Source organism: Pteropus alecto, unplaced genomic scaffold (genome assembly GCF_000325575.1).
Source record: "Pteropus alecto unplaced genomic scaffold, ASM32557v1 scaffold75, whole genome shotgun sequence".
In the NCBI taxonomy this organism is placed as follows: Eukaryota; Metazoa; Chordata; class Mammalia; order Chiroptera; family Pteropodidae; genus Pteropus; species Pteropus alecto.
The window spans coordinates 25961804-25971390 of NW_006440638.1; the positions used below are offsets into that span (position 1 = coordinate 25961804).

The following is a 9587-nucleotide window of genomic DNA, read 5'->3' on the forward strand; positions in this document are numbered from 1 at the left end:
GCTGGTAGCATGATCAAGAGCGAAGATCACTAATTTGGAATCTGAAGACTGAACATCAGTCTTTCTCTGCCTTTCTTGGGCATGTCACATTGTCTCACTGAATTTTGGCTTTCTCATCTAACAAATGGAGGGAATAATACTGAGACTATTATGCTGCTCAAATGAAACAGTGAATTCTAATGTTCTTTTTAAGCTAAGATACTATACCAACATTAGCGTATATTACTGTTCACCATTATACAAATATTTACTGAGTGCTTGGGACTATTCTAAGACCTGGGAACTCAGCAGTGAAGGAGACAAAATTTCTTACCCCCAGGGAGTTGATACTCTGGTGGGGCGACTCATATGAGGCTTTGTTTTAAAATGTTAGTTTGAAGCAAGCAGAATGAGAGCTGATATGTATTGAGCACCTACCATATGCCAGGTCCAGAAGATGTTTTCTCATATAATCCTTACAAAACCCTGTGTGGAATGTATTCTGGTTTCCATTTCATAAATGAGGAATTCGAGATGCAGAAAAGTAAAGTCTATGGTAGTAATTCCTTCTCAGGTTTCTATCACAATAAAGATTTCTTTTTTAAAAACACATATTACCATGTACAGACGGTCCCTGATTTATGAAGATTTGACTAATGATTTTTGAAGTTTATGATGGTGTGAAAGCAATACACATTCAGTGGAAACCGTACTTTGAATTTTGAATTTCAATCTTCCCCTGGGCTAGTTCCGGCCATAAGTGATGCAGTATGCCGGTGATGCTGGGCGGCATCCAGGGGCAGCTCCCAGTCAGCCACATGATCATGAGGCTAGACAACTGATACTCTACAGTGTCCTGTGTTACCAGTGTTTTTTGAATTTTGTGTTTTGTGTTTTTGCATTCCATGATGTTTCCAAAATGTCCATTTTCTCCTTTTTATGGTGAGAAGAAGAGGAAGGCAATTACTCTTGAGATGAAACTCAAGATAATTGCCCAACTGTACGCTAATGTAACTGGTCTGAGTACATTTACATTAGGGTAAGCTAAGCTATGGTGTTCAGTAGGTTAGGTGTATTAAATACATTTTCTTTTTTTTTTTTTTTAACCACCTACAGCACCTGGTATTCCTAGGTGGTCTTCCATCCAAATACTAACCAGGCCTGACCCTGCTTAGCTTCTGAGATCAGACGAGATTGGGCATGTTCAGGGTGGCATGGCCATAGACCTTAAATATATTTTCAACTGATGATATTTTCAACTTCTGATGGGTTTAGCAGGACATAACATAATCTAAATAGAACATCTGTACTCTCAAGCCTATGAACCTGCACCTTTGATTGTACTTTTCCACTGTGTGAAGCTTATTTGAATCTTTAATGGTGAAGCATTAAAGTGCTTCCATGTCACTTTATAATTTCTTCCAATGCTGCCTTATTTTACTTGCAGAGACATTGTGACAGCTTTGAAATGCCTATTGTGTGCATTCGCTCCAGTGAAGAATTAATAGGCACCCAGTGTAAAGAAAACTCTTTCACTTTATTACTAAAATTTACATATTAAGTGTTCTAGAAATGCTGGCTATTGCTGTTATTGTTAATGATAATATTTTTACCTATCTTGAGTGAGGAACCTACCAGTTTAGCAGGAAGGAGGGAACCGAATAATGAGAAATAGGCTTCCGGCTCTAGATTTGAAAGGAGATATAGTTGTTATATGGATTTAGGGCTTGGGAATCAGCTGATAGAGCCTTCAGAATGAGGGCATGTCCTCAGGATGGCTCTTGGGAGGGCCCCCTGGCATTTTTATTTGTGAAAGTGGTGCATCATCATTATATAAGTGGGCTAAGAAGGCTTTATTGCTGAAGCAAGAAGATTGCTATTTCATAGCTAAGAAAACCAGAGACCAGAGGATTTTGCTCCTGCTGTGTTTGACTGGGATGGGCAGTGATCTGGCATGTCGTCTGCCTATAGGCAGAACTAGTTCTGAGAAAATAAAACATATTCACTTGGACTTTGTAGCCAGATAGAGGGAGAATAGCAAAACACCAAGGAAAAATGACCTCTTGAGAAAGAGGGCTATTGTAAAAGATAATTTGAACAAGCAAATACTAGAGCACTTACATAAATTCCTATGTAACAGACAAGCTCACATATACACACTCACACATGTTTATTCTCACGGCTTTCAAACTAAAATATTAATTCAAAGGGAGGGTGGTTACTATAGAGACTTAAATCAGCACTTTTGGTGATTAAGTGAAAGAAATACTGAAAACAAAGACTGAAATTTCAAACACATAGAAATGGTGAAAGAAAAGATAAGATACTTGGACATCAGATCCAGGAGATCTAACAAGTAAATAATAACCCTTTCAGAGGGAGAAGAAGAAAATGATAGGGGAGGCAAATTAAGTATATAATAGAAGAAAATTTCCTTTAGCCAAAGACAGACTGGATTCAGAGATTGGAAATCCTCCCAGATTTCTAGGCAGGATGAAGAAGGGAAGGCACATATCTAGTAAAATTCTTTAGCTAAAGAAGAAATCTTAGAACCTCCCAGACAGATAGAAAACATTATTTCCATAAAAAAAGATTTAGACTGACATCTGACTTCCTACTTGCTGTGTTGGACATTAGAAGAAAGAGTAGTGCCTGTAATTACTAAAGAACAATTCTTCTATGTGATCAAAAAATCATTTCTCTGTCAAGTGAAAGATTTTTAGATAAGAAAGAATTTAAACCTGTCTCATGTAACTAATATAAGTAATTTGCTCAAAAATGTACTGTAACCAGACAAATGCATCACAGTACAGAAGCCTTGATATAGAGGAAAATGGAGGTAAAATGGAGGTAAAAAATAAACCTTGCAGAATGTTTGTATTCAAATCTAATTGAGATCATAATAAATGATATAACAGGTAATACAGATGCTAAACATGAAGTCTCAAAATTGTAATTGCTAGCCTAAGCATAGTCTGGAAGTATAAGTATTAAATTCCATAGAATTAGGCTGCTGTAGTTTTGAGCCTAATAATTTAGCAGAGGAAATATTTGTCTCAAAAACAGAAACCTGGTTGATACCTCTTTTTTTGGCATGTCTTTTAGCTGAATGCTTCTCCATACACTTTAATAGATTTTGTCTTAAAGGAGGAATGCAAAATAGGATTTTGTGGAGAAATATGATGTTCAAAGTTTTAAGAAAAATTTCTAGGCAAGCAGATTATTTCCTAAGTTATTCAATATCTACCTAAAACTTTATTTTAATAACTTTTCAAATGTTGGACATGGATATCTGAATTAAAAATGTCTAATAGGAAAAGTGGAGCCCTCATATACTGCTGATAGGAATGTAAAATAGTGTAGGCATTTTGGAAAACAGTCTGGCAGTTTCTCAAAATGATTAACATAGTTAACATCTGACTGCTATTCCACTCCTCCATGCAGATAATATGAGAGAAATAAAAACATATGTCCACACATAGCTTGTACATGAATATTCATAGAAGCATTATTCTTAATAGCCCCGAAGTGGATACAACTCAAAGGTCTATCACTTGATGACTAGAAAAATGAAATATATTATAGCCATACATTGGAATATTATTTAGCAACAAACAGGAGTTAAGTTCTGATTAAAGCTACAATACGAATAAGTCTTGTAAACATTATGCTAAGTGAGAGAAGCCAATCACAAAATACCACATGTTGTATGATTCTATTTATAGAATAGGCACACCTATAGAGACAGAAAGATTAGTTATTACCAGGGTCTGGGGAAAGAGGGAAATTAAGGTTCAGGGTTTCTTTTGGAGGTGATGAACTGTGCTAAAATTGATTGTGGTGAGGATTGCATAACTTCATGAATATACTAAAAGCCGTGAATTATATCTCAATTAGGCTGTTAAAATGCCCCAAACTTCCTATATGTTCCTATGGCCTATCTTTCCAGTAATTTCTAAATCTTTTATAACATTTTATGTTATTAAAAAATACATAGTCAAAGAATGGCAGAAAATTTTCACCTTGTTTGGTAAACTTTATGAATGGATCGGTTAGCATTTCATGTGCATTTTTTTTTAGAAAGCCACCTATCAAAATGAGAGGCAATTAAGACTGATATTGTGATAGGCTGGCCTTCAGTTACATTAACAGGCCAAAATCAGCTGTTATTGAAACTATATTAGACATTTTCATAGGAATACTTTTGATTACCATGGGGAAAAATAAAATAAGGAAGGATTTTTATATCTTATAAAGGTTTCTGCTGAGGGAAATTCCAAAGTAAAGTGTTATACTGGGTTGGGCACTGAGCTTCATGATTCTTTAGAACAGTGGTCCCCAAACTTTTTGGCACCAGGGACTGGTGCTCCTATGAGAGTCTAATGCCTGATGATCTGAGGCGGAGCTGAGGCAGTGATGCTAGTGCTGGGGAGCGGCTGCAAATACAGATGAAGCTTTGCTTGTCTGCCCACCACCCACCTCCTGCTATGCGGCCTGGTTCCTAACAGGCCACAGGCAGGTACCATTCCACGGCTTGGGGGTTGGGGACCTCTGCTTTAGAACATAAGGGCCTGGGCTGCCCTGTCTTTAACACCCCATTGGTTTCATAGGCGTTTGAATTCATGAGGATATCTCTTTGGTCTAAGTGTGTTTTTTTTTATCTTTCCAGTTTTATTTCCTTATAATCTCACTTATCTTTTTTTCACTTTCTTCCTTATTTTTATGTCTATAGCATGCCTAGAAATGTATTCCTAAAGAATTTGTATCTGATAGGAAGATATGCTTTGTTCACTGATGGAGAAAAACAGATAAAAAATTTTTACACAGGATGTTTTCATTAACTGAAAATTTCAATTACCATACTAAATTAGAAACACTTTTGTTTGCTTTTTAAATCTTGTTGGAACTATTTCTTAAAAGCGTCAGTTCTCCTCTCTGTCCATGAAAATAAAAGATGAATTCAGATGATCAGGGATAGCTGAAAGATTTTGCAGCTCCCAGATTTCTTACTGTCAACAAATATTGACTAGCTGCTGACCACATAAGACTCTCATTGAATAGGGAGGATTGTGTCGAAGATGATATAGGATATTGGGTGAGCATATCCTGATCCCAGAATAATTTAATTCAAGATTCCAGTAAGTTAGAGTTTGTTCTACACATGTCCTGATAGGAAAGTATATCCAAATGCCCTCCCTCCAGACCTATATTTTTTCATCAGAAACTATAAACCATTTTTTTTTTTAGTCTCAAAAAGCAAAGTTTGACTTGGTTCTTTAAAAAACTCTAACTCCCCTTATGTATTGTTAAAGAATAAAATTATTCATGACAGTTGTTAAAGAATGGTAAGGTAGACTTTATCCAGAGGGACTATCAGGATAGGTATAGGGACCACTGCAATGGGGTTTTGCAGTAGCGGAGGGAATTGCGCTCAATTTCAAATACCACAGAGAAATATGGGAATTTATAGCCAAGGAACAAGGCGAGAGTCAGTGTATGGGAAAGTACTAAGAGGAAATCTCTGTTATAGAGAGGATTCTGGCTAAACTGACCTCACAGGATTCTTGCTAAAGCTAGGCCAGGGTGATCAGACATCACCTGTGGAATAGTAGGGGATGAGGAACCTGATCAGATATCCAGGGTGATCAGATAGTGAAGGTGAGGAATTCTGACTTAACAAATTCAGGATTCTTGTTATAATTGGGCTTTTAAGGGACATGCCTAAGGATAGGATTTAGTGGGGCTCTTGAGAGCCTACCTAGAGTTTGATCATAAAGAGAATCTTTATCAGTATAGGAATGGGGCTAATGAGGTGACGGAAAGAAGGGCTCATGTTAGCAGAAGAGAAAAGACCACAGGGAGGATTATTTTCAAGGTACAGGTTCCCAGAGTGAGTGACAAATCCAGACATAGGTTTAATACTGACCTGCTATCTCAACATGGAAAATCGTTTCATAGAGACAAGGCTTTGGGAATCTGCATATATTTTATAGTGGATCTTGTTCCAAGATCCAAAATTGTTTCATAGAGACAAGGCTTTGGGAATCTGCATATATTTTATAGTGGATCTTGTTGTGATATACATATATCACACACACACACACACACAGAAGAGAATATACATAACCTCTTCTTTATCCATTCATCTATTGATGGACAACCAGGATGCCTCCACATTTTGGCTACTGTACATAATGTTGCAATGAACTTATGGATTCACATGTCCCTTCAAAGTACTGTTTTGGATTTCTTTAGATAAATACCCAGAAGTGGAATAACTGGGTCCTTCTTTGTCTCTTATTAAAACCTTTGTTTTAAAGTCTATTTTGTCTGATACAAATTTTGCTACCCCAGAGTTTTTATTTGTTTCTGTTTTCATGAAACACCTTTTTTCATCCCTTTACTTTTAGTCTGTATATGTCTTTCAATCTGCAGTGAGTCTCTTATAGGCAGCATATGTAAGAATCTTGTTTTCTTATTCATTCAGCCAGACTATCTTTTGATTGGAGCATTTAATTCATGTACGTTAGTTGATATATATGTAGTTATTGCCATTTTATTATTCATATGTTTTTTCTTTTTTCTTTTTTTCTTCTTTTTCTTGAAGAAGTCCCTCTAACATTTCCTGTAACACTGGCTTGGGGATAATAAACTCCTTTAGTGTTTTCTTGTCTGAGAAGCTCTTTATCTGTCCTTAGATTCTAAATGATAGCTTTGCTGGGTAGAGTGATCTGGGTTGTAGACCCTTTCTTTATATTACTTTGAATATTTCATGCTAATCCCCTCTGGCTTGCAAAGTTTCTGTTGAGAAATCAGCTGACAGTCTTATGGAAGCTCCCTTAATGGTAACTAATTGCTTTTTTCTTGCTGCTTTTAAGATTCTCTCTTTGTCTTAACTTTTGGCATTTTAATTATGATCTGTCTTGTGGGCCTCTTTGGGTTCATCTTGTTTGGGACTCTCTGCACTTCCTGAGCTTGTATGTCTATTTTCTTCACTGGGTTAGGAAAGTTTTCAGTCATTATTTCTTGACATAGGTTTTCAATTCCTTGCTCTTTCTCTTCTCCTCTGCTGTGAAATTTGGTGTGCTTGATGTTGTCTCAGAGGCCTCAAACTATTCTCGTTTTGGGGGATTCTCTTTTTTTTTTGTTGCTGCTCTGATTGGGTGTTTTCTGCTACCTTATCTTCTGAATCACTGATTCAATCCTCTGCTTCATCTAAACTACTGTTAATTCTTCCTAAGGTAGTTTTCTTTTCAGTTATTGTATTCTTCATTTCTGACTGGTTCTTTTTTACATTTTCTGTCTCCACTTTTATGTTTTCTATCTTTTTGTTAATGTTCTCATTGAGTTCATCTACTCTTCCTCTAAGTTCATTGACCATTCTTATAACCAGTGTTTCGAACAGTGCATCTGGTAGATTGCTTGTCTCCATTTTGTTTAGTTGTTTTCTAGAGCTTTGTTTCAGGTGTCCAACACAATGATTAGACATTTATGAAGTGATCACCCTGATAAATGTTCTTTCATCTGGGACATGTTTCTTTGTTTTCCCATTTTGGCTGCCTATCTGTGTTTGTTTATGTGTATTAGGTATGGCTGCTGTGTCTTCTGGTCTTAGTAGAGTGGCCTTATCTAGGTGTCCTATTGGGCCCACTGGTCACCTGAACCAGGTGCTCCAGGTGTGTCCCTTGAATGAGATGTATGTGCCCGCCTATTGTAGTTGAGCCTTGGTTGCTATTGCTCATCAATGGGAGGGATTGAGCCTCAGGCTGATTGGTTGTGATGAGTGGCTGTGACCAGTAAAGAGCTGTTGTGCAGGGGCTGACCCTACAGAGCAGGATTCGCTTTATAGCAAGGTTCTGATGCCTGGCTTGTCTGCCCTGGGTGTGTCATCTTCAGATGCGACCTTGGGTGGTGCTCTGGCTCAGATTGAAGCTGGCCACTGAGCATGCAGGCCAGGACTCTCTGGGAGGGTCCCTGCCATAGGCCAAGTTCAGCTGTTACCTGTTCCCTGCCCAGAGCTACCTGGCATGAGCCACAAAGCAATCCGCATATGATTGTCACCGATGCTGGGCTTGGAAGTGGCTTGAGAGGCCAAGCTGCAAACCAAGGCCAGCTGCTGCTAGTGCCAGGCTTTGGGCTCCTCAGCAAGAGGAATGGGGCACACAGAGGCCAGATGCTGCTTGTTTGGGTTTTGTGAACCTGCGAGAGATTTTAAGAAAGCCTGCAGCATGAGCCAAGACAGGCTGTTTGTATGGAAAATCCACTGGAAGTGGCTTGGGTGGGCCCGCAGTTTTGGAGGGGCGAGGTCTCAGGGAATCATTAGGTCGGGGCAACCAGTGTTAGCTATGTTGGTGGAGACTCACATATGGTGCCCGCCTGTGTCTGCAGGCTGGGAAGCAGGAGGGCTCAACAAAGGAACAATACCCTCTGCCAGCACTTTTGTCTGGGAAAAAGCTGCCTCTCCAGCCCTTGCTCTGAAGCCAGACAACTCAGTTCCTCCCTTGTGCCTTGTTAGCTGCTGACCCAGAGCTGGAGCTCAGAGTGAGCGAGTCTATTACCTAGTAAGTCTATGTGCAGGCCCCTTAAGAGGAAAGTCTGCAATTCCCTCAGCCCTCTATCTCACTGTCCACAATTTGCATTGGTTTCACAGCCAGAACTTGTGAGATGTCTCTTCCTGGCACTGGACCCTGGGATGGGGAGCCTGGCATGGGGCTGGAACCCTTCTCTCTTTTGGGGGGGCCTCCACAGTCAAGATATTTCTCTTGATTCTCAAGTGCCACACACGGGTATGGGATCAACTGTTTCGTGTCTCTGCCCCTGCTATCAGCCTCGAGGTGGCCTCTTCTGTGTGTCCCCAGTTGTGAGACTTCTGTTCAGCTAGACTTCAGGTGACTCCCAATGATGGCTGTTCTGTAGTTTAGTGATAATTTTGATGTGGTTGTGAGAGGAGGCATGTACAGTGTTTATCTACTTTACCATCTTGACCAGAACTATTAACTTCATTTTCCATGTGAATATTTATTGAGTTTTTCTGGGGTTTCAGTACCAAGCTTTCTCTAAGTGAGTTCATTAACATTGTGGCAGCTTACAGGAATGTCAAAGGGTCACTGAGGTTGAATACGTGCTTAGGTGCTGATGAACATGGGGATTGTGAATAGAGCTGTTTTTAGTGCCCCATTTCATTTTATGATGCAGTGGATGATATAAAATGTTCATGCATTTATAGATGTTACCACTGCTAGGGCACCAGGTGAGTTGATAAAATTGAGATGGTATGACCGAGCAGCAAGCTTATTTAGATACTGGATGACATTTTCCTCCTTTATCTGTTCTTGGTGTTTCCTATCAACAAATAGTCTTCATATTTCTGAGAATAAAGATACCCAAATAGAGATTGGTTCCAATTGTTTCACTAGGCAGTCTGTTTTTCACAGGAGATATCACTGTAGAATGAAGAAAACCCTTATTTCTTATTAGATGGCCTACCTTGATTAATTTATTTAACTGTTGCTATCTACAACTATTCCACCATGTCTTTCAAATTATTCATTGAGATACATTGGTTTTGTATACCTGTGTCTCAGTGACACTCCTCTGTATCTTTCTAA

The 9587-nt window shown here is 38.8% G+C and overlaps 1 pseudogene; it reads right to left on the reverse strand.

Moving 5' to 3' along the window:
• Positions 1–1086: 1086 nt before the first annotated feature.
• LOC112484391 lies at positions 1087–1205 on the reverse strand (annotated as a pseudogene).
• Between the last annotated feature and the right edge of the window lie 8382 nt (positions 1206–9587).